This window comes from Macaca fascicularis, chromosome Y (genome assembly GCF_037993035.2).
Source record: "Macaca fascicularis isolate 582-1 chromosome Y, T2T-MFA8v1.1".
NCBI lineage: Eukaryota > Metazoa > Chordata > Mammalia > Primates > Cercopithecidae > Macaca > Macaca fascicularis.
Genome location: NC_132903.1, coordinates 7,060,493 through 7,086,686, shown reverse-complemented (window position 1 = coordinate 7,086,686; position 26,194 = coordinate 7,060,493).

Here is a 26,194-nt window from a genome sequence, read left to right as displayed (position 1 = left end):
TGGGTTAATCAATTCTTTCTGTTCTTGTATTTTTGCACATGTCTACATCTTCTCTGATTTAAAATAATATTTTTGCTAGTTATTCAATTCTAGATTACCTTTCCCCCTTAGTTCTTTAGACACATAATTCTGTTGTCTTCTAGTGGGCATTATTTTTCACATGAAATTTGCTGCAATCATTACTTTAACATGTGAAATGTAACCTGCATTTTCTCTGTGTGTGACTGTAAGATTTTCTTGAATCAAAACTTTTCAGCACTCAGATTATGGAGTACTGTGCATTTCTCCTAAATACAGCTTTAGCGCCATCTGCAAATTTTATAAGTTGGATTTTTGTGTGTGTGTGATTTTTGTGCATCTTGACTGAGCTTCTTGAATATATGGGCGTATAGTTTCCATGAAACACAAAAATGTTTTGTCATTATATCTTCAAATACGGTTTCTGTGATTTATCTTTTTCTGGGATTCCAATTACATGTGTGTTAAGGTAGTTAAAATATTCTTAAATCTCATAGGTCTATTCACTTTTTAAAATCTCTCTTCTCTGCTTTTTGTTTGTTTAGTAGGGTTTTTATTGATATGTCTATAAATTCACATGTCATCTTTTCCTGCAAACTCTACCCTTCTGTTAACTTGGCTCAATTGCAGTTTTGATCTCACACATTGTAGATTTATATCCAGATATGTTATTTGAGCATTTTATGTATGTTTGATGTTTCAGTCTAACTTTATGACCACATGAAATACAGTTATAAGAACTGCTTAATGTCATTGCATAATCTAATGTCTGTGTCATTTCTAGGACTATTTTGATTGATTTTTCTTCATCTTATTAATTACCTTTTCAGGTGATTTCCCATTATTGGAAGCTTTTCTTTGTATGCCATACTTTGTAAAATTTAACCTTTTGAAGTTGAGTATTTTTGTGTCCCGTAAGTATTCTTAAGATAATTTCTAAGATACATATGTGATCAAATAGACACAAGCATATTTACCAGGATAGACTAAGTTTAGACCTGAAAATACATTTTATTAGTCATTTTTCCTACTGCTATAAAGAATACCTGAGACTGGGTAATTTACAAAGGAAAGAGGTTTAATCAACTAACAGTTCCACCTGACTGGGGAGGCCTCAGGAACCTTACAATCATGGCAGAAAGCAAATGGGATGTAGGCACCTACTTCACAAGGGAGCAGGAGAGAGAGAGTCCGTGCAGGGGAAACCGCCACTTTTAAACCACCAGATGTTGTGAGAGTTCCCTCACTATCAAGAGAACTTGCAGGGAGAAAACCAACCCCATGATTTAGTCACTTTCCACCAGACACCTCCCTTCACATGTGGGGATTGCAATTAAAGTTGATATTTCGTTGAGGACGGAGAGCCAAACCATATCACACATCTCAAAAAAAAAAAAAAAAAAAAAAAAGAAGAAAATCAAAATGACACAATGTATGTTCTTCTACCACAGTAGCATTAAATTATAATCAATAATTAAAATATGTCTAGGAAATGTCCAAATTTTAGAAACTGAGTAACACAATTGTAAATTATAAATGGAAGAGTCAAACAAAAAAATCAGAAATCATAAAACAATTGAACTAAATGCAAATGAAAGCACAATGAATCACATTTACAGGATAACACTAAAATTGTACTAAGAAATTTATGGCTCTGAATGACTAAATTAAAAAAGAATGAAGATTTTAAATTAAAGAGCCATGACTTTCATTTTCTTTCACAGAAGAGAAAGAACAAGGTAAACTCCAAATAAGGTAGGAAAAGGAAAATAACGTAAGAGAATACAAATAAAATAGGGTAGTCAAAGCAATACTAGAAATCTTGGAGTAAAAAAATGTATCAAAAGGATGTTTACATTAGGTGTTAATTAGAGACATGATAGTTCAAATGAAAATAACATAAGTACTGTTAATATCACTGAATTTGAAAACGTATAAAATTGTCAAACTCATCCCTTTTAATTTTCTTTTTTTCCCCCCAAACAATGACTTTGTAGAATAGAATTTTCATCTACTGCCTCCATGTAAGACTTCCGTCTTGTGTTCTTTCTGACCCATCATTTATTATTTGCTGGATTTTTCATCTTCCCTTCATGCTAGTGTTCCTCCAGCTACATCCTTCATTTCCCCCCACTTCCTCTCCACACTGTCTCCCAAACAGTGTCTCCTACCTAAAACAACTAGCTGAATTATTACTGAGGAGAACAAAGAGCACCTGGTAGTAATCAAGCAGATCATTCAGAGGCCAGATTCTTTATCTGAAAAGACTGCAAGGAATGCTAGTAAGAGGTGAAGCTGGCTGGGTTTCTGGTTTGGGTGGGGACTTAGAGAACTTTTCTTTCTGGCTAAAGGTTTGTAAACACACCAGTTAGTGCTCTGTGTCTAGCTAATTGGGTAGGAGACTTGGAGAACTTTTCTGCTAGCTAAGGTTTATAAATGCACCAATCAGAACTCTGTAAAAATGGAACAATCAGCACTCTGTAAAATGGACCAATGAACACTCTGTAAGACAGATCAATCAGCTCTTTGTAAAATGAACCAATCAGCATGATGTGGGTGGGGCCAAATAAGGGAATAGAAGCAGGCACCCTGAGCCAGCAGTGACAACTGGCTCAGGTCCCCTTCCATGCTGTGGAAGCTTTGTTCTTTTGCTCTTCACAATAAATCTTGCTGCTGCTCACTGTTTGGGTCCACACTACCTTCATGAGCTGTAACACTCACTGTGAATGTCTGCAGCTTCACTCTTGAAGTCAGTGAGACCACAAACCCAATGAGAGGAATAAACAACCCTGGACACATAACCTTTAAAACCTGTAACACTCACTGAAAAGGTCTGTAGCTTCACTCCTGAAGTCAAGTGAAACCACAAACCTACCAGAAAGAAGAAACTCTGGACACGTCTGAACATCTGAAGGAACAAATTCCAGAGGCCCCATCTTTAAGAACTATAACACTCCTATGAGGGCCTGTGGCTTCATTCCTAAGTCAGTGAGACCAAGAACCCACCATAAGGAAGGAATTCCAGACACATTTTGGTGATCATGAAGGGACAGTCAACTATCACCCAGTGGTGAGCACCATCAGACCACTTTCACTTGCTTTTCTGTCCTGTTTTTCATTATAATTTGGAGGCTACATACTGGGCATCTGTTGGCCATTTAAACTTTACGAATGTGGCCGCCAGACTAAAGACATCCTTGTCAGACTTTCTGGGAAAGGTCTCTCTAACAACACCTGATTGTTCGGAGTTGGGAGTGTTGGTTTGCCTGGAACCAGCTTCTTGCTTTTCCAGTCCTTCTTGGCTAAGCCAAGAGTCAACAGAGAGGAAAGCCATTCAGCTCTAGGATCCCGACAACAAGTTGTTTGACCCTGCGGCCATGAGCGGAACTATCAAAGTCATGTCACTCAAGCAAAATTTGTCCATCTTTTCTATCTATCCTGACTCTTGCCTTCTGGGTCCTAATGCCTGTCAGACAAACTTCTTGCCTCTCTTCTCGAAGGCTAGTCCTGCTTCTAAAAACCAGTCCCTGTCTTTCTTGTTATTCTATTTTCTCCTGTAAGAATGATTTCTAATATAAACTTCAGGACTATGTTACCTTCTTTAGGGCACCTGTGCTAACTAATCAGAAAGACATATTTTTTTGCCTCAAGCTCCATTGTAGAGGGGACTTTCTGGAATTTTAGGATCCCTTCTCAGACAAGTGGGCCTAACAAAAGCTATTCCTGAAGCTAGGATATGAGGAGCCTCAGAAATTGTAACCTTCCTATTCATATAAATGAGGACAAAAATATCACTCTTCCAACTCTGGATATCCCTTCCATCCCTCAGGGTATGAACCTCCATTTCATTTTTGGGGGCATAACATCTTTATAGGGCAGGGGTAAAGTCCCAATACTAACAGGAGAACACTTAGGACTCTAACAGGCTTTTGAAAATGTGTTGGTAAGGACCACCAAATCTGACCTTCCTTAATCCTCCTTGTGATCTAGTAGGAAAACTAGTGTTTTCTGATGCTGTATCGGTTAACACAACTATTCCAATCAGCAGGGTCCAGGGACTGTTGTGGGTTTTTGGGAAAGAGGTGTTTCTGCTGCTGTATTGGTGCATGGAACTATTCTGATCAGCAGGGTCCAGGAACAATTGTGGGTTCTTGGGCAGGGGGATAAACAAATAAAAACGTGCACGGTTTTGTCTTTCAGATGGGAAGCACTCAGGCATCAACAGGCTCACCCTTGATGGGTGAGCCATTTGGGACCAATATGACCCAGAAACCCTGAAAAAGAGATGACTCATTTTATTTCTGCACTATGGCATGGCCCAAGTATTCTCTCTCTGATGGGGAAAAATAGCCATCTGAGGTAAGTATAAATTACAATGCTATTCTACAGCTTGACCTTTTCTGTAGGAGGGAAGCCAAATGGAGAGAAGTACCTTATGGCCAAGCTTTCTTTTCATTGAAGAAGAATCCACAACTATGCAAAGCTTGCAATTTACATTCATGGGAGGACCTCTCTAGTTACCCCTATATCCTAGCCTCCCCATACCTTCACTTCCTACTAATGATAAACCTCCTCTAATCTCCCCCACCCAGAAGAAAACAGACAAAGAAATCCCCAAGGGACCAAAAAACCCCCAGGCTATCAGTTATATCCCCTTCAAGCCTAGGGGGAGGGGAATTTGGCCCAATTTGGGTATGTGTCCCCTTCTCTCTGATTTAAGCAGATCAAGACAGACCTGGGGGAGTTTTCAGATGATCCTTATAGGTACATAGATGTCCTACAGGGTCTAGGGCAAGGCTTCCATCTCACTAGAAGAGATGTCATGCAATTGTTAGATCAATTCCTGGCCTTTAATGAAAAGAATATGACTTTAGCTGTAGCCTGAGAGTTTGGAGATACCTGGTAACTTAGTCAAGTAAATGATAGAATGACAGCTGAAGAAAGGGACAATTATCCCTACTGGTCAGTAAACCATCCCCAGTATGGATCCCCACTAGGACTATGACTCAGATGGGGACTGGAGTCATAAACATCTGCTGACCTGTGTTCTAGAAGGACTAAGGAGAATTAGGAAAAAGCCAATTAATTATTCAATGATGTCCACCATAATTCAGGGAATTGAAGAAAATCCTTCTGACTTCCTCAAGTGGCTATGGGAGGCCTTAAGAAAATATACTCCCCTGGCACCTGACTCATTAGAGGATCAACTGATTCTAAAAGATAAGTATATTACCCAATCAGCCACAGATATCAGGAGAAAGTTCTAAAAGCAAGCCCTGGGCCCTGAACAAAATCTGGAGGGATTATTAATCCTGGCAAACTCGGTGTTCTATAATATGGACCAAGAGGACCAGGTCCAAAAGGAAAAGTGAGATCAGAGAAAGGTCACAGCCTTAGTCATGGCCCTCAGACAAACGAACCTTGGTGTTCAGAGAGGACAGAAAGTGGAACGTGCCAACCACTCAGTAGGGCTTGTTATCAGTGTGGTTTACAAGAACACTTTAAAAAAGATTGTCCAGTGAGAAACAACACCATCTCTCCCATCCTTGTCCGCTATGCTGAGGCAATTGCCGGAAGGTGTACTGCCCTAGAGTGAAATGGTTCTCTGAGACAGAAGCCCACAGCTAGATGATCCAACAACAGGACTGCAGGTGCCTGGGGCAAGAAACAGCTCATGTCATCACCCTCCCATATATGTTTAACCATTGAGGGCAAGGAAATTGACTTCTCCTAGACACTGGTCCAAACTTCTCAGTGCTAATCTCCTGTCCCAGATGACTATCTTCAAGGTCTGTTACCATCTGAGGAATCCTGGCACAGTCTGTAAACAGTATTTCTCCCATCTCCTTAGTTGTAATTGGGAGACTGACCTTTTCACATACGTTTTTGTTATGCCTGAAAGTCCAACACCCTTATTAGGGAGGGAAATATTAGCCCAAACTGGAGCTATTATCTACATGAATATGAGGAACAAGTTACCCGTTTTTTGCCCCCTACTTGAGGAGGGAATCAACTCTGAAGTCTGGGCATTGGATCGACAATTTGGAAGGTCAAAAAATGCCCACCCAGTCCAAATCAGGCTAAAACATCCCACCACTTTTCCTTATCAAAGGCAATATCCCTTAAGGCCTGAAATTCTTAAAGGATTACAGGATATTGTTAAATGTTTAAAAGCTCAAGGCTTAGTAAGGAAATGCAGCAGTCCCTGCAACACCCCAATTCTAGGCATTAAAAAAACTGAACAATCAGTGGAGACTATTGCGAGAGCTTAGACTCATCAATGAGGCAGTAATTCCTCTATATCCAGTTGTACCAAACCCCTATATCCTGCTCTTTCAAATACTAGAGGAAGCAGAATAGTTCACTGTTCTAGACCTCAAAGATGTCTTCTTCTGTATTCCCCTGCACTCTGACTACCAGTTCCTCTTTGCCTTTAAGGATCCCACAGACCGCACATCCCAACTTACATGGACGGTCTTGCCCCAAGGGTGTAGGGATAGCCCTCACCTGTTTTTTCAGGCACTGGCCCAAGATCTAGGCCACTTCTCAAGTCCAAGTACTCTGGTCCTTTAGTATGTGGATGATTTACTTTTAGCTACCAGTTCAGAAGCCTTGTGCCAGCAGGCTACTCTAGATCTCTTGAACTTTCTAGCTAATCAAGGGCACAAAGTTTCTAAAGTTTCTAGGTGGAAGACCCAGCTTTGCCTATAGCAGGTAAAATATCTAGGCCTAATCTTAGGCAGAGGAACCAGGGCCCTCATCAAGGAATGAATACACACTATATTGACTTATCATTACCCTAAGACATTAAAACAGTTGCTGGGGTTGCTTAGAATCACTAGCATTGGTGAACTATGGATCCCCAGATACAGCAAAACTGCCAGGCCCCTATAGACTCTCATCAAGGAGACACAGAAGGCAAATACTCATCTAGTAGCATGGGAAACAGGAGCAGAAACACACTTCAAAACCTCAAAGAAGTCCCTAGTACAAGCTCCATCTTTAAGCCTTCCCACAGGACAAAACTTCTCTTTATACATCACAGAGAGAGAAGAAATAGCTCTTGGAGTCCTTACTCAGACTCATGGGACAACCCCACAATCAGTGTCATACTTAACTAAGGAAATTGATGTAGTAGCAAAAGGCTGGCCTCACTGTTTAAAGGTAGTTGTGTCAGTGGCTGTCTTGGTGTCAGAGGCTATCAAAATAATATAAGAAAAGGATCTTACTGTCTGGACTACTCATAATGTAAATGGCATACTAGGTGCCAAAGGAAGTTTATGGCTGTTGTGGGAGTCAGGGACCCCGAATGGAGAGACCAGCTGAAGCCATGGCAGAAGAACATAAATTGTGAAGATTTTGTGGACATTTATTAATTCCTCCAAATTAATACTTTTATAATTTCTTACACCTGTCTTTACTGTAGTCTCTGAATATAAATTATGAAGATTTCATGGACACTTATCACTTCCCCAGTCAATACCATTGTGATCTCCTATGCCTGTCTTTACTTTAGTCTCTTAATCCCATCATCATATTTGTAAGTGGAGGAGGATAAATATCACCTAAGGACCCTGTGATGATTGTGTTAACTGCACAAATTGTTTGTAGAGCATGTGTGCTTGAATATGAAGTCTGGGTGCCTTGTAAAAAGGGACAGGATAACAGCAATGTTCAGGGAACAAGGGAGATAGCCTTGGACTCTGCTGGTGAGCTAGGTGGAACAGAACCATATTTCCCTTCTTTCAAAAGCAAATAGGAAAAATATTGCTGAATTGTTTTTCTCAGCAAAGAACATCCCTGAGAAACAGAATGCACCCTGAGGGTAGGTCTATAGATGGTACTCTTAAGGTGGCCACCTTTTACAGTTGAAACCAAAGGGATGAACTAAGCTCCGGTCTCATGTAGCACTCCCAGGCTTATTAGGATGAGGAAGCTCCTGCCTAATAAATTTTGGTCAGAGAGATTGTCTACTCTCAAACCTTGTGTCCTGATAAGATGTCATCAGACAATGCATGCCCGAAACTTCATTAGCAATTTTAATTTGTTCCATCCTGTAGTCCTGTGATCTCGCCCTGCCTTTACTTAGTTTCTGATATTTTATTACCTCTTGCTTTTTTTATGGCTCAGGGAACATCATGGAACCTGCCTACATGTAATCTTTCCTCCGGACACCTAGCTTTAAAATTTCTCCCTCTTGTACTCTTTCCCTTTATTTCTCAGACCAGCCAAGATGCTTAGGGAAATAGAAAAGAACCCACAATAAATATCAGGGGTGGAGTTCCCCTAATATATGGCTATCAGATAAGTGCCTACTTAGATACCAGGCACTACTCTTTGAGGGACTGGTGCTGCAAATATGTACATGCATGGCCTTCAACCCTGCCACTTTTCTCCCAGAGGCTGGGAAACCAATTGAGCATGACTGTCAACACTTTATAGTCTAGATTTATGCCGACCGAGTTGATCTCTTAGAAGTCCTCTTAGCTAATCTGATCTATATACCAATGGAAGTTCATTGATGGAGAATGGGGTATGAAGGGCAGGTTATGCCTCAGTTAGTGATGGAACCATACTTGAAAGTAAGTCTCTTCCTCTAGGGATCAGTGCCCAGTTAGGAGAACTAGTGGCACTTACCTGAGCCTTAGAACTGGGAAAAGGAAAAAGAATAAATGTGTATACAGATAGCAAGTATGCTTATTTAATCATACATGCCTATGCTGTAATATGGAAAGAAAGGGAGTTCCAAACCTCTGGGGGAATCCCCATTAAATATCACAAGGAAATTATGGAGTTGTAAAAACCCAAGTAGATGTCAGTCTTACATTTCCAAGGCCATCAGAAAGGTGAAGGAGAAAAGGTAGAAGGAAACGGTCGGGCAGATGCTGAGGCAAAAATTGTTGCCTGGTGGAACCTCCCATTAGAAACACCTATGGAAGGACCCTTGGTATGGAACGACCCCCTCCAAGAGATTAAGCCCCAGTAGTTCCTGACTGAAACAGAACAGGGGCTTTCACGGGGGCATAGTTTTCTCCTCTTGGGGTGGTTAACGACAGAAGAAGGAAAGATACTTATACCTGAAGCCAGTCAGTGGAAAACACTTAAAACCCTCTAACAAACTTTTCACATGGGTATTGAAAACAATCATCTAATGGCCAATTCCCTATTTACAGGGCCAAATCTCCTCCAGACAATCATACAGGTAGTCAAAGCCTGTGAGGTGTGCCAAAGGAATAATCCCTTGGTCCATCATAAGACCCCTTTTGAGGGAAGAAATAATAGGTCACTGTCTTGTAGATAACTGGCAGTTAGACTTCATCCATATGCCTAAGTCAAAAGGATTTCAATACTTGGTCTGTGTTGATATCTTTACAAATTGGATAGAAGCTTTCCTATGCAAGCCAGAGAAGTCTCAGGAAGTAAGTAAAGTCCTAATTCATGAAATAATTCCTAGATTTGGGCTTCACCAAAGCTTACAGAATGTGGTCCGGCTTTTAAAGCCACGATAACTGAGGGAATTTCCAGCGTGCTAGGGATACAATATCATCTTCACTTTGCCTGGAGGCCACAATCCTCAGGGAAGGTTAAGAAGGCAAATGAAACACTCAAGAGGCACTTAAGGAAACTAGCACAAGAAAGTCATCTCCCATGGCCTACTCTTTTGCCCATGGCCTTGTTGATAATCTGAAATCCTCCTCACAAAATGGGGCTCAGTCCATATGAAATGCTGTATGGATGATGTTTTCTCACAAATGACCTCCTACTTGATTGGGAAACAGCCAACTTGGTCAAAGATGTAACTTCTTTGGAAAAATATCAACAAAACTTTAAAAACCTACATGAAGGATATCAAAGAGAAAAGGGAACAGAGTTGTTTCAACCAGGGGATCTAGTGTTGGTCAAATCTCTCTCCTCTACCTCCCCAACTATGGACTTTTTGTGGGAAGGGCAATATTTGGTAATCCTCTCTACCTCCACTGCAGTTAAGGTGGCAGGAGTGGAATCTTGGATTCACCACACCCAAGTTACATTTTAGACATCCCCTGAGGAATCTCTGTGACCATCCATAAGGAGTCCCAAGATTAGCCAGACCAGTCTTGACACACCTGCAAACTATTAGAGGTCTTACTTCTCCTATTTTGGAAGGAAACATCTCAGACTCAAAAGGCTCCTACCACTGATCCTAAAGAAAAACCCCTTCAACCTTAAAACAGATAAGTGAAAACCTACATAATCTTTATCTTTAACAACTCTCCTTGCTGGTTTAAAAGAATCCTTTTACTATTTCATCATATTATTAAGCAGCATACTAACCATACTGTTTGTGATAGGACTATATACAGTAGGTCCTGCCAGGACAAAAATAAAACATAACACAAGGAGCCACTCAGTTTGCTCCCACCACCAGTTTCCAGCCATTCACAAGACCTAACTTGGGACGTACTCTAGGAGTATGGGAAAGTGAAAACAAAACCTCACACATCTTTTTAACATACACAACCAGTTCCGTCTACACAGACAAGACATATTCTTCTTATGTGGAATGTCAACCTATATCTGTCTCCCCACTAACTCGACCAACATCTGCAGTTCAGTCTTTTTAAGTCCCAACATTAACATTGCCACAGGAAGTCAGACCTTATCAGTACCCCTCAAAGTTCAAGTCTGTCAGCACAGAGCCATACAACTAATACCCCTACTTATAGGGTCAGGAATGGCTACTGCTATAGTAACAAGAATAGCCAGTTTATCTACTTCATTATCCTACTATCACAGACTCTCAAAGGATTTCTGACAGTTTGCAAGAAATAACGAAATGTATCCTTACAAAAAGAGTCTATTTGTATCTCAAATAGACTCTTTGACAGCAGTGACTCTCCAAAACCCCTGATACCTAGACCTCCTCACTGCTGAGAAAGGAGTTCTCTGCACCTTCTTAGGGAAAAAGTGTTGTTTTTATACTAACCAGTCAGGGATAGTATGAGATGCCACCTAGTGATTACATGAAAAGTCTTCTGAAATCAGACAATGCCTTTCAAACTCCTATATCAACATCTGGAGTTGGGCAACATGGCTTCTTCCCTTTCTAGGCCCTGTGGCAGCCATTGTGCTGTTACTCACCTTTGGGCCCTGTATTTTTAACCCCCTCGTCAAGTTTATTTCCTCTAGAATTGAGGCCAACAAGCTACAGATGATCTAACAAATGTAACCCCAAATAAGCTCAACTAACAACTGCTGCTGAGGAACCATTGACCAACCCATTGGCCCTTTCACTGGCCTAAAGAGTTCCTATCTGGAGGACACTGTAACTGCAGGGCCCCTTCTTCACCCCTATCCAGCAGGAAGTAGCTAGAGCTGTCATTGGTCAAATTTCCAACAGCTGTTGTAGTGTCCTATTTAGAGGGGGGATTGACAGGTGAAGCCAGCCTGACTTCTGGGTTGGGTGGGGACTTGGATAACTTTTCTGTCTAACTAAAGGATTGTAAATGCACCAATCAGTGCTCTGTATCTAGTTAAATGTTTATAAACGCACCAATCAGCAGTTTGTAAAAATGGACTAATTAGCACTCTGTAAAACTGACCAATGAACACTCTGTAAAATGGACCATTCAGTTCTCTGTAAAATGGACCAATCAGCAGGATGTGGATGGGGCCACTTGATCCAGCAGTGGCAACCCCCTCAGGTCCCCTTCCACGCTGTGGAAGCTTTGTTCTTTCCCTCTTCACAATAAATCTTTCTGCTTCTCACAGTTTAGGTCTGCACTACTTTTATGAGCTGTAACACTCACTGAAAAGGTCTGCGGCTTCACTCCTGAAGTCATTGAGACCACGAACCCAATGGGAGGAACAAACAACTCTGACATGCCACCTTTAAGAGCTGTAACACTCACTGTGAAGGTCTGCAGCTTCACTCCTGAAATTAAGTGAGACCCCGAATCCACAGGAAGGAAGAAAGTCTGGATACATCTGAACATCTGAAGGAACAAACTCCAGACACACCATCTTTAAGAACTGTAACACTTAACGGTGAGGGTATGCGGCTTCATTCTTGAAGTCAGTGAGACCAAGGACCCACTGGAAGGAACCAATTCCAGACATACTAGGAATATCCCATGGAGGCCTCTCCCATCCCAGAAGCTTCCAGGGCTGTCCCGGGTGGCCTGTGAAGTCACAGACTTTGGAGCAGAGTGCCTGTGTCTGTCACTGAAGGCCACAACAAGCAAAAATGGGTCTCCAAACTGGTGTAGGTTACCAAGCTTCTTTTCCCCAACTGTAAGTAATTAGAATTTCTACTTACTTCAGAATACATGCATGTCAAAACTCATTGTGCAATCATTGATAATATTAAGACACCAAAATGAGAGAAGGTATCAGCTGGGCTTCCTGGGTCAAGTAGGGGCTCACAAAGCTGTGAAACTCACGCATTTCCTCCAACAGGACTGACTTTTGTCTTGTATGAATGATATTAAAGATATATGCTTAAAGTATTCCTAATATTGGAATTCATTCTTGTGTTTTCGTCCCCAAGAAAGCTATAAATAGCAAAAATTTTATTGTAAGCTTCCCTGTGTCCTCTCTCCCTTCCCCACCCTGAAACTAAAAGAAATGTTAAAAGCCCATTTTTTCTGTGATGAGCAGACCTTATCTATGCTCCCAATTCCAATTCCTCGTAAATACAATTTGTAAAATTCTGTGAGATCCTGTCTCCTTTGCCATGCTGCTGAAAGGTCATAAAATAGATAAAACAAGTAACTATTCTGATTTTCCTCAAGATCTGAGACATATTAATTGTCTTTGTTTCTCACTCTGGTAACATCTTCCCACCACTTGTATTTCCCACCTTGAAAAGCTGATTTTTTCCACTCATAACAGTTCAAACAATGAGTTCTCATTTTTCATCCTCCACGGCACCAGTTTCTGGTAACCACCATTCTACTTTGTGTGAATTTGCCCATTCTAGATATTGCACAGCAGTGGAATCATATTTGCTGTTTTGTGTCTGGCATCCTTCATTTATCAAAATGTCATCATTATCTTCAAGGGAGCAAGGACTGAGTGGGAATTTCATCTGGACCAAGTACCACTCCCAGGTTCTCATGAAGTAGTGACATTTTGTAGAAAGTACAGTCTCTCTTTCTCCCAAGGCAGAGCTGTGATTTCTAAATGATAATTGGTTATTCTATCTCCAGATAACCTAGAATAAAAAATGATTATCCCATATTTGTTCTCAGAGCTTAACAAATAAATTACCACATGCCAGGTGACTTACAACAGCAGTTAGGTATTCTCTCACAGTTCTTGGGGCAGAATTCCAAATTCAATGGGTGAACAGGGCTATCCTCCCTTTGAAGGCTCTAGGGAATGCTCTATTTCATTGCCTCTCTTTTAGCTTGTGTAAATGGTCAGCAATCTTTGGAGTTTCTTGGCTTGTGTGTCACTCCAATTTCTGCCTCTGTCTTCAAATGATCTTCTTTTTGTATGTTTCTATCTCTTTGTCTTTTCTCATCTTACAAGGATACCACTCATCTTGGGGAACGGGTGGTGTTTAGTCACATGAAGAGTTTCTTTAGTGGTGATTTCTGAGATTTTCGTGCACCCATCACCTGAGCAGTATACACAGTACACAATCCCGTCTCACCAAGTGCCCAAAGTATATTGTGCAATTCTTACACTCTTTCATTCTCACAGGGTAGCTCCCACTTATGAGTAAGAACATAGGATGTTTGGTTTTTCATTCCTGAAGTTTCTTCACTTAGAATGACAGTCTTCAACTCCAACCAGGTTTTTGCCAATGAATTAGTTTATTCCTATTTATGGCTGAGTAGTATTCCATGGAGTATATATTACCACATTTTCTTTGGATATCACTCATATTGGAATAAAATCCCACCCTACTCCAGTATGACTTTATATTAACTAAATGACATCTGTAAGGACCCTGTGTCCAAAAAAAAAAAAAAAAAAAAAAAAAAAAAAAAAAAAAAAAGTACATTATGAGGTCTCAGGGGTTAAGATATCAACAACCTTTCAGGGGAACACAAGTCAACAAACAAAAACCTATATTCTTCCTCATTATATTTCACGATCACTGGCAATTCAGTTTTTTTCTCCCTTAAGTATATGGAATGGAGTAGGTCAGTCTTCTCCAACCCATGGCCTGTGGGCTGCATGCAGCTCAGGACAGCTTTGAGTTTGACCCAACACAAATTAACAGACTTCCTTAAAACATGGTGAGATACTTTTATATTTTTAAAAAATCTCATCAGCTATCATGAATATTAGTATATTTTATGTGTGGCCCAAGACAATCCTTCTTCCAGTGTGGCCCAGAGAAGCCAAAAGTCTGGACACCTCTGGCATAGGGACATATCGGCGAGAGGTTTCATAAACCTCACCTTGTATTTATGCTTTTACTAGAGACAGCAAACGTTCTCTCCTGCTTTCAGTAGAACTGACACATGCTGATAAGATCAATGCCAAGGATAGCTTCAAGGAGGTCCTAGGCATAGCAGGAGGATAAAATGTGCTTGGCATCAACAACTGTCCGTTCTACCTCTGGACATGTTTGAGTCCAGAATTTATTTCACCTTCATATCAGGGACATATTTGCTCCCAGAAATTTCATTCTTTACTTTTTAAATTCTTTGTCCTCTAGGCTGAATTTTCTACCATCAACTGAACGTTTTTCATTCCATGATAGTTTATAGTTTATGACATACCTATAAAGAAATGCTCATGTCGCTACCTTACCAACAATGCTCTGTGAAATAGGCAGAACAATTATCATTCTCTCTCTAGTCAACGATGTCATTAAAACCCAGAAATGCATTAAATAGCTTGGCAAAAGAATCCCAAGGTTTAGAGTTGAACAACGCACAGAAATGTGGGTTATCTTTAATCCACTATAACTTGAAATTATTGTTATAGAAAAAAATCCATCATGGAAACATAGAGAAAAAAATGAAGGTTTATATACTTTCTGTAGACATCTGTTTAGTTTTACTTTAGTAATTCTTCCTCATCATATTAACACCTTTACTTAATTATTTCTTATTTTGATTATGACACCAAACCCCCTTCCTTTGCTCTTTCCTTCGTCCTCCCTCCCTTCCTTCCTTCCTATTTCCTCTCTTCCTTCCTTCCTTCCTTCCTTCTTCTCTCCCTCCCTCCCTCCCTCCCTCCCTCTCTCCCTCTCTCTTTCTTTCTTTCTTTCTTTCTTTCTTTCTTTCTTTCTTTCTTTCTTTCTTTCTTTCTTTCTTTCTTTCTTTCTTTCTTTCTTTCTTTCTTTTTCTTTCTTTCTTTCTTTCTTCCTTCCTTCCTTCCTTCCTTCCTTCCTTTCTCTCTCTCTTTCTCTCTCTTTTCCTTCCTTCCTTCCTTCCTTCCTTCCTTCCTTCCTTCCTTCCTTCCTTCCTTCCTTCCTTCCTTCCTTCCTTCCTTCCTTCCTTCCTTCCTTCCTTCGACAGAGTCTTGCTCTGTCACCCATGTTGCAGTGCAGTGGCACAATCTTGGCTCATTTCAACCTCTGCCTCCTAGATTCAATTGATTCTCATGCCTCAGCCTCCTGAGTAGCTGGGATTACAGACATGTGTCACCATGTTCAGCTAATTTTTATATTTTTAGTAAAGACTGGGTCTCACCATGTTGTTCAGGTTGGTCTTGAACACTCGGCCTCAAGTGATCTGCCCATCTCTGCCGCCCATAGTGCTGGAATTAGAGGTGTGAACCACTGTGTCTAGCCTCTATTGTTTCTTATTTTTGGTTTTACTTTTTGTGGGGCATTTTCAAAAAGACATCCTAAAATGTAGTTAAGCTATCACATGGACTTTTTCCCAAGTTCTTTGATGAGGCATGAAATCAAGTTGAAAACTAGGACAATGATAGTAAGCCTAACTAGTAATATCTTGCTTCCATGCTAAATTATAAAGTTGAGAATTATACAAAGGATTGTATGGGATACAAGAGTTAGTCATTCAAGCCAACTATAGCTCATTCCACTGTGAGAATTGCCTATGCCATTCACTGCATTTCTTCATTCCCCTTCCTAAGAACATCATTGCGTTAGTAGATTATCACTCTGGTTTGTCATTTTGAGTATCTCATTTTCCTTTTAGAACTCTTTCTCTCTGGGGTCTTCATTAAAAAATTATTATAATCACAGTTTTTAAGGTATCCATGGCTGAGCTCCAGTTTTTTAATTTCTGTCCTTTATTATGTGCTTTTGTTAAATGGGTTCACAGAACGGATGCTCCCCCACTCAAAACAAAATCAGACCAATTTGGAAAATCCCTTATTAATAACACATTTCTCTCTATGTCTGTTGTTATCTATTTCTTTGCTTCTTTGGAGACACCATAATGATGGCAGATAAGAAACAAAATTCCCATCTTGGCTCTATTTTACAATCAAGATGATCCCTTTGGTAACATAAAAATATCTCTCTTCTTTCCTACTGTCTCCCTTCACTGCCCCATCCTCTTTCTTCCTTCCCCTTAACTTCCTTCCTTCCATTTTCTTTTGACATTCCTTCTGTTTAGATCTCCTTCTTTCTTATCTTTCTTCCCTCCCTCCCCTCCCTCCCTCCCTCCCTCCCTCCCTCCCTCCCTCCCTCCCTCCCTCCTTCCTTCCCTCCTTCCTTCCTTCCTTCCTTCCTTCCTTCCTTCCTTCCTTCCTTCCTTCCTTCCTTCCTTCCTTCCTCTCCTTCTCTCTTTCTCTCTTTCTTCTTTCTTTCTCTTTCTTTCTTTCTTTCTATCTCTTTCTCTTTTCCTTTCTTTTTTTTATTTCTCTTTATTTGTTCTCACTTGCTCTCTTTCTTTCTTTTCCTTTTTCCTTCCTTCCTTTTCTTTCTTTCGCCCCTTTCCTTCCTTTCTTGTTTCATTTTCCTTCCTTCACTTTCTCCCTCCCTCCTTCCTTTCTTTCATCCCTCCTTTCCTCCTTCCTTGTCTCCATCCATTTCTATTGCTTTCCATTGACCATCCCTTCTTTTTTCCTCCTTTCTTGCTTCCTTCTTCTTTTCTTCTCTTCCTCCCTCCCTCTTTCTGCCTCCCTCCCTTTCTCTTTCTTTCCTTCCCTCTTTTCTCTTTTTTTCTTCCTTTTATCCTTCTTCCTCCCTCCCTTTCTCCTTCTTCCTCATTTCCCCTTCCTCCCCTACAGCGTATCCAGAAGCCAGACATATCTTGCTCATTAATGGAGCATGGTTGATGCCTATTACCTTCCCCTTACAGGTGGTGTGGAGATTAATGTTAAAAAAAAAAATACTACTTTTTTCAATCTTCCTTTCCAGGTGTATGGCAAATATAAATAAGCTGCTCACCACAAAGTCTGACAAATAGTATCTACTTTGGAGAAGAACACTATTATTTAATGTATGTGGTAGGTGTGGGTGATACCCAAGGCTACAAGGACAAACTGACATAATTACATCGTAAGTCAGGCATGAGGCAGAAGCTGGCAAATTCATGTTAGTCAGAGATGAGTTCTTGGAATACAGTCCTGATTTTGATACTGGTTTGCAAATATATGTCTTCATGTTTGTGTTTATTTTCAGAATGTATGGTTTCATAATTAAATTTTCTTTTCAATTTTCCTTGAATTTGATTGATTGCTTTATTTGAAAATAGCTGTAATCAGAGTGTTCTTCCTTACCTTGTTGTCTTGGACTTACACTCTCATGTTGGGGTTCCAGTGAAGAAACAGATAGCTACAGACATACAGATAAATGCAATATCACGAAGGAATTTTGCAAATTAGCTTGGTTTAGTGGAAAGATAGCAGTTTAAGGAAGAAGATTCCTCTAAACTCAGACAATAATAGCACTCAGTAAATGACAGCAATTAGTTAACTGGAACTCAGGCATGGATATGTTCAAGCTTGTGATTATAATGATTGTTTAATGAAGATGCATGTCAGTTGTTCCAGATAACCCATTCTCAAAATCCCCTTGTTCCTCAGAGCATAGAATTTGAAGCTATTATCAGTTGTATAGTTTTTCTCTGATGTCATCACCACATTAAGAATAACTTAAACAATATCTTTATTCCAGATAGCTCGTGATAAGTAAAGGCTAAACCTGTATTACACAAATTCAGTGTGGTTTCCATGGAATGTGTAACTACAGTTCCATTGATGGATTCTCCCTACAGCTTATGGATATGACTCATTGGGCTGGTGATGAACAGTAATTAATCTGGTCATTGGGATGCTAATGAACAGTAAAACAGTAATTAATATGAGTCTCCCCTGAGGAGAAACAAAATGTTGCTTTGAGGGAGAGCTTTGACAGAACATACTTGTAAACTTCAAGAAGATAATAATGACAGGTTTCTGCTCTCAAAGTAAGGAGCTCATCCCTGGAAGAGGTTGGTGTATACTTAGCTGTCTATGAATGGTTTGAGGGTATTATCTTACATTAAAGTCAATGATTAATTATCATTATGCTCAGAGAATCACTGAAGCACAGCTTGCAGTCTGAGTTCATTGAAAGCTCATGTTCAATATAATTACTGTGTAATTTCAATGTAGTTACTCTGTTAGCTTGCCTATCAGATTTCTCAAAATAGAATATAAGAACTCACATGGGGTTGTTTCAAACATTTATATTTGCATTATTTGGCACTTCAACATTTAAAACATGTATCCAAAGAGAAACTACTTGCAATATTTGTCCCCCCAGAATTTCATGATGGCATTAATATAAAATATATTATTTTATTAGTGAAAAGACCATAAAATGATAATAAAAATTTAAATGCCACTTTATATTATATTTCATCAATATGTACAATGGATGAATCAAATAATGCAAATATAGAAATTGTTCAGGTTTAATTGGAAAGCTTATACACAGAGAAAATAAGATATAAATTTAAATATTTATATATGTTTAACCAGATCAATTATAATATGAAAAGTTCAAAAATGTGAAACATATGCATAGTTGTAATTCATTGAATTTGAAAGTCAGAACAAAATAATAAACATACCATTTTTTTATTTTTACCACTGTATAGATATAGTATCAATGTAATAATATGCAATAGCAGATATAAAATGGGCATATGAGAGAAACTTGCACACACACATACACACAGAAGCTACATGGTTAAAACATTTTAATTAAAACTCACTGTTTCTTTAGACATTTTTTCTTTTGTTAGGACATTTTCAATCCATAGACTGTAATAAATTTCTGGACAGAGCCATCCTTCTCAAATTTCCAGCCAACTGAAGATTTATAAATCATGATGTGATCTCCCTCAGAATGAAATATTCATCACCTAATGATTTTAATCAATGTAGTACTCCCCACCCTTTTACTAGCAAGTTATTGTATGGAAATGTTCTAAAAATAATTATTGCTTTATGACATAATCTTATTTGTGGTACAAAAATCATTCCATCTTGTTTTTCCTCTCCCTCTCTCTTTCTTTTTTCCTTTCCTCTCTCCCTCCTTCTTTCTTTCCTTTACCTCATGCTTCCCTCCATCTCTTCTCTCCTTTTCTCTTTCCCTCTTTCTTCATTAATCTCTCCTTTATTTTTTTCTATCTAAACCCCACACTCATAAAAATGTCACCTTGACAATATATCAATATGTTATGAATACTTGTGATTTTCCCTTCATTGCATTTCTCTGACTTCTTGGCTTAAAGAAAAGAGCTCCACCCCTGCCCTACTTAAATCTGTGGTTGTTTTAATTTTATTGTTTTAATTTTGATAAGATTTATGCATATATACTTTTTCTTTGGGGGGGGCAGGGTCTTGCCCTGTCACCCAGGCTGGAGTGCAGTGGTACAATCAAGACTCACTACAGCCTCAAACTCCCTGGGCTCAAGTAATTCTACCTCGGCCATCTGGCTTTGCTGGGACTATATGCAAACACCACCATTCCTGGCTAAATTTTATATTTTATTGTAGAGATGAGGTTCACCATTTTTCCCAGGCTGGTCTCAAACTCCTGGGCTCAAGAAATCCATCCACCATAGCCTCTCAGTGTGCTGTGATATGTATATAATCCTTCAAATATATATATACATACACACACACACATACACACACACACACACACACACACACACACATATATATATTTCAATTTAAATTTTAAGCTAAAATTGTATTATATTGTTTGTAATTTTTCAAGTTTATTTAATACATTGCAAAGCATCATGTATATTTTTATGCTATCTTCTGGCTGATTTATTTTCATGGTTTATTTCATTGCCACGTGATATTTTCGTATAATAATCTACTACAAAGTTTCACCTATAATTTGGACTGGGACCTGGTTGATTTCTTTTTGACAAGAGTATATTTTATTGTAGTAATATGCTAATATTTCAACAGCCCAGGATTAGTAGTGAGGTGCTGCCTCTCTCCTATCACCTCTCTTCCTGTCAACCTCCCCTTCCCGAGCCTGCTAAAGACCCAAAAGATCTCCCAGTCTCTCCCACTGTTGGCGACTTCATTTACTCTCAGAGCCTCCGCTAGGGGTGAGTAGGAGACTTCTGCCATTTACCTGGAAGCCTTGATGATCCCATTACTCTTGAAAGGGCCAACGTTGGGCTAAGGGCGTCCTCCAGCCTTCAGGTCACCAGTTCATCCATTTTAGGGACGCCTGACATGGCAGCTACCTCGTCTATTCCTGGCAAAGTCTGTAGGACAGGGGACACCCTCTCCTGACCTCTTTGTCATTGGCAGTCTCTTCTTCCTCTTCCCCCTCCTCCATTCACTGTGGGAGCCTCTCAGTCTACCCCTTCTAAGATCACCCCTCTTGGGTGTCTCCTCTGCAATCTCAATGCTCTAGGCCTCCATTCAGTGGTCCATATTAAGAGGCTTATCTTTTACTGCAATACTGCATGGCTTCAATACCAATTGTACAATGGTTCCCAATGGCCCCAAAATGGCACTTTTGATTTAAATATACATAGAGATCTAGACAACTTTTGTCATTGCAATGGGAAATGGTCTGAGATTCCTTATGTTCAGGCATTGTTCACTCTCTGTAACTGCCCTTCTTTCTTCCAGTCCTATTCTACTTTCCAAATTCTCCTTGCCTGCTCCAAACCTGACTCACCTCCTGTCCCCACTCCCCTTAGTCCCAGCCAATGACTTCTCTTCCTTTGACCCTACTGATTTCCCCCTCCCTCACAGCGTCATGATCCTCCACAATATGTCTCCACTCTGGCTCTACCTGAGTGGAGTAGACTCTCTCCAACTACCTGACTCTCTGACTCTCTTCCTGACTCTTTCCAACTACCCTGATTCTGACTCAGTCCTCTCCGTCTCCACCCCTCACCTACTCTGAAGCCCAATATACTCAAATTCATCTCTGGGAAGGAGCAGGGGCCAAAGGTATCATCTGTGTCCACATCACCTTCTCCCTATCCAATTTCGCTAAATTGAAAAATGTCTCAAGTTCTTCCTCTCTGATTCCAATACTTACATCAAAGAACTTAAATATCTCACCCATTCTTATGAACATACTCAGCATGATCTCTATATTATTCTGTCTTCTACCCTCCTTCCAGAAAAGAAAAGAGTGTGGCTTGCAGCTCAGGCACATGCGATGACCTTCAATGGCATGATCATTCTAAGCCCATAGGAGCCACTACAGTTCCCTGGGAAGAGCCCTCCTGGGAGTACCAACTCACAGACCATGGGCTAGTGTCCCAAAACCATATGGTTACTTGTCTCATTGCAGGCCTTAGCAAAGCTGTTCATAAGGCTTTAAACTTTCAAAAACTCAAAGAAATCTCCCAGAAAGCAGAAAAAAACCCTGCACAATTTCTCCCCTGCCTTAAAGAAGCTCTCTAAAAATATGCCCTCATCGACCCTACCTCCTGAGAAGGAACCACAATTTTTTTTTTTTTTTTTTTTTTTTTTTTTTTTTTTTTTTTTTTAGACAGAGTCATGCTCTGTCACCCAAGCTGGAGTGCAGTACCACAGTCTTGGCTTACTGAAAGTTCTGCCTCCTGGGTTCATGTCATTTTCCTGCCTCAGTCTCCCAAGTAGCTGGGACTACATGTGCCCACCACCAGGCCCAGCTAATTTTTTGCTTTGTTTTGTTTTGTTTTGTATTTTTAGTAGAGAAGGGGGTTTCACCATGTTAGCCAGGATGGTCTCGATCTCCTGACCTCATAATCTGTCAGCCTCAGCCTCCCAAAGTGCTGGGATTACAGGCTTGAGCCACCATGCCTGGCCAGGAAGAACCACTACTTTAAACCTTCAGTTTAACTCCCAAACCATCCCCAGCAATCGGTGCAAGCTTCAGAAGCTTCATGACAGCTCTCAAACCCCACAAAAAGACCTTCTTAATTTAGTCTTCAAAGTCTTTAACAATCATGATGAGGAAAGTAAAAGGCAAAACAGGCAGTTTCAAATTTTCCATCAGGGGACCTGCAGACCCATGGGGCCACAGCTCCACGTGAACGCTCTGTGGTAATCCACCACCTGGTGCTTGCTTCAAGTGTGTCAATGAAGTCCACAACTCCAGACAATGCCCAAACCCACGTGAGCCAACCAAGCCATGCCTCACTCTGTAGAAGACTCCACTAGAAGTCAGACTGTGAGTGGTCCCTGAAAGGACTGGCCGCATCCCTTCCTGAGCCAGCCAAAACTTCCTACTCAGGTCTTATCGGCCTTGCTGCTGAAGACTGATGGTGTCCTGGAATGGATACCCTTGCAACAACCATCTCTTCATCTAAGCTGAGGGTAACCCTGATGGTGGCAGGTAGGCAAGCATGTTTTTGTTTTTAATTAATACTGGGACAACCTACTCTGCTTTACCCGATTTTTCAAGACCTACCAATTCCTCCCGGGTCTCTGTTGTAGGAACTGATAGACAAGTCTCCAAACTCCAAGCCACTCATCCACTCTTCTGCTCCTCGCACACATTTTCCTTTACTCACTCTTTTTTAGTCCTGCCCTCATGTCCAACTCCGTTCCTAGAAGAGACATCCTTTCAAAACTGCACACTACTCTCCACCTCCATGTTGACCTACTTAGGAATTCAACTTTCTCCTGGACCCAGGCTATGATCCCAGCCCAAGCAACACTGCTAATCTTCCCCCACCCTCCTCCAAAAGCAAAATCTTTTCGTTACCAGGGCTATCAGGCTTTTTTAGAATATGGATTCCCAACTTTGCCCTCCTAGCTCACCGGCTCTGTGAAGTAGTCAAAGGCCCTCTCAATGAACCTCTAAATGCCTCAAATAGCATACTCCCCAGCTTCTGCAAACTCCAAATGGCTCCTGTCACTGTGCCAGCTCTGTCTTTACTTAATTTCTCCCAGCCTTTCACTCTCTATACTGCTGAAAGTCAAGGAATAGCCCTTAGTATCTTAGGACAACAGAAATAAAATCCTTCTTCTTTCTCCCCTGTAGCTTATCTCTCTAAACAACTAGAAAACAGAGTCAAATGGTGGCCAACCTGCCTTGAAGCACTAGCAGTGGCAGCTCTTTTAGCTCTAGAAAGCAGGAAACTAACTTTCAGCCAGAATACTGTTGTCCAAAGTCCTCATAATCTAAAAGACCTCCTCTCTTCCCGAGCATTAACCTCCCTTCCACCTTCCCAGTTTCAATTACTCCATGCTCTCTTTATCAAAAATCCTGAATTCAGTCTTGTGAAAAGTTCTCCCCTCAATCCAGCATCCTTACTCCCTGTATCCTCTTTTCCTCCTACTCATTCTTGACCTGAGATACGTGACCACCGACAGCCACATTTACCAAACATTTCCTCGGAGCCTCTCAGCAACGCTGATGACCAACTATTCATAGATGGCTCCTCTTCTGGGCCCACCAGCTCCCCAAAGATTGCTGGATATACAGTTATTTCCCTTGACTGGGTAATTGAATCCAAGCCCTTACACGCAGGAACCTCTTCTAAAAAAAAGCAGAATTCACAGCTCCTACCTGGGTCCTCACACTTTGCAAAGGCAAATCAGTCAACATTTATGCAGACTTCAAATATGCCTATCACATTCTTCATTCCCACACTGCCATCTGGAAAGACAGAGAATTCCTTACTGCCAAAGGAATTCCCATCACTTATGGCCCTCTTATTTACCAACTCCTTCGGGCTGCACACCTCCCAACTAAAGCAGGAGCTATACCCTGTCCAGGACATCAAACAGAATAAGATGCAATTTCAAGAGGGAACAGAAAAGCTGATGAGGCAGCAAAAGAAACCTGCTTTTCTTCTGTCCCTGCCTCTCTCCTCCTCATTACCCAATCCAATCCATGTACTCTCCCACTGAGAAAACTTCACTACTACAGAAAGGAGCCTCCTTTCAAGGGGACTATGTAGTGAAAAATCCAACTCTCCACCCCCCAAGAATAAAACAAAGAAATTCTGACATTTCTTCACCAATCCTTCCATATCAGTGTGTGCCCCCTGTACCTACTCCTTCACCCTTATTTCCCCTCCACAAATCTATTCATCTCACTAAGAGATATCACCTCAAACTGTCATATATGCTCCATTATTTTCTCCCAAAGAGACCTCCGCTCTCCCCCATCCCTAAACATCAGCTCAGGGGAACTCTCCCAGGGGAGGACTGGGAAGTAGACTTCACCCACATTCCTACCATCAAGAGAACAAAATTTCTTCTTACTCTTATAGCCACCTGCTGTGGGTGGGTAGAATTATTTTCTACCTCTTCAGAAAAGGCCGCAGAAGTCTCCCAAATTCTTATAACAGAAATCATCCCTATATTTGGCCTCCCTAGCTCCATACAATCAGACAATGGCTCTAGCTTCATCTCCTCAATCAGCCAACAGGTTTCTCAGTCCCTCAGCATCCAGTGGTGCCTCCATATCCCATACTGATTCCAGTCATTCAAAAAAGTCAAAAAGGCAAATGGGATTCTTAAGGGTCAGTTAAACAAACTCACTCTTGAAGTCCAAAAAGCATAGACCTCCCTTTGGCCCATAGCGCTGGCTCACATCAGAGATCATTCAAAACACCCTCCTTCCTCAGTCCATTTGAGTTAATGTATGGACACCCTTTCCTCTTCCAAAACAAACACTCTTCTAACACTCAGCTAGGAGAATATCTCTCAACACTCCATTTGCCATTTCCTCCACAAACAAGCTGACCAGGCCATACCAAAACCCAATGAAGGCCCCACCAACCAAACTCTCCTTCCAGAAGAGCAAGTCTTCCAAAAAGCTCTTGACCCAACAAGCCTTAAACCAAAGTGGGAAAGCCCTTTTCAAGTTCTTCTCACTACACCCACTGCAGCTAAACTCTCAGGTCATATCGCTTGTTACCATCTTTCTAGATTAAAAAGAGCCCCCAAAGCATCCACCAACTGACTGACTGCCATCCTCCATCTATTCTCCAGTACCCTGCTTAGGCCAACCAAACTCTGCCTCACACCCATCCTGAAGAAGACCTTTGAACAATACCCAAACTTTTCCTTCCCTTCCTGGCAATTACAAGTACCTTTTCAATTTCTCTTAAATGCCCTGTTTCTGCCTAACATGTCACTTCACCCTCTTCCTCATCTCTGCTTGCAAAGACATCTCCTGGTTTCATCCCCAAACTCTCACTCTCAACTCTCTTTTAGAATGGTTAGATGACCTTATCTTCCAAGGCACCCTATGCGACTTTGCCCCAGGTGGAATTCACTTATTTACTTTCCTACTCACTCTTTGCTTATCGACCTCTCCTACTGCCTTGGTTGCCCCACAGAGCCACCCCTCCTCTTCCAACAGTACCAAACTACCTCTATAAGACCCTTAACTCTCCCCCTACTAAAGTAGTCCAACCCCAACCTACAAAAAGACTGCTAGGTCTGCATTTCCTTATTTACTGCCACCTATGTTGCCAACCCTGTTCCCTCAAAAAACTGAGTTTTTACTAAATTAACCTATCACCCCCGTTATGAAGGAAAATAATCCTTCCAAATTTTAGACATGCAGTCACTGGCCAAATTTTCTATCACAGACATGACAAAAAATACTCTTATAGGGTGTGCAGTACAACTTTTACACTCCTCTATCTCCAGTCTTACCCAATATACTAGTAATTATACAAGTAATAATAGCTCATTCATGACCCTGTGACCACCAACACTGGTCTAACTTTTCAAGACCAATATGTATCCAATGCCACCTGTCCTCCGGTCTGTTTTAGGTCACCTACTGTCCCATCAATGTAATTATACCCTACAGCTTCAG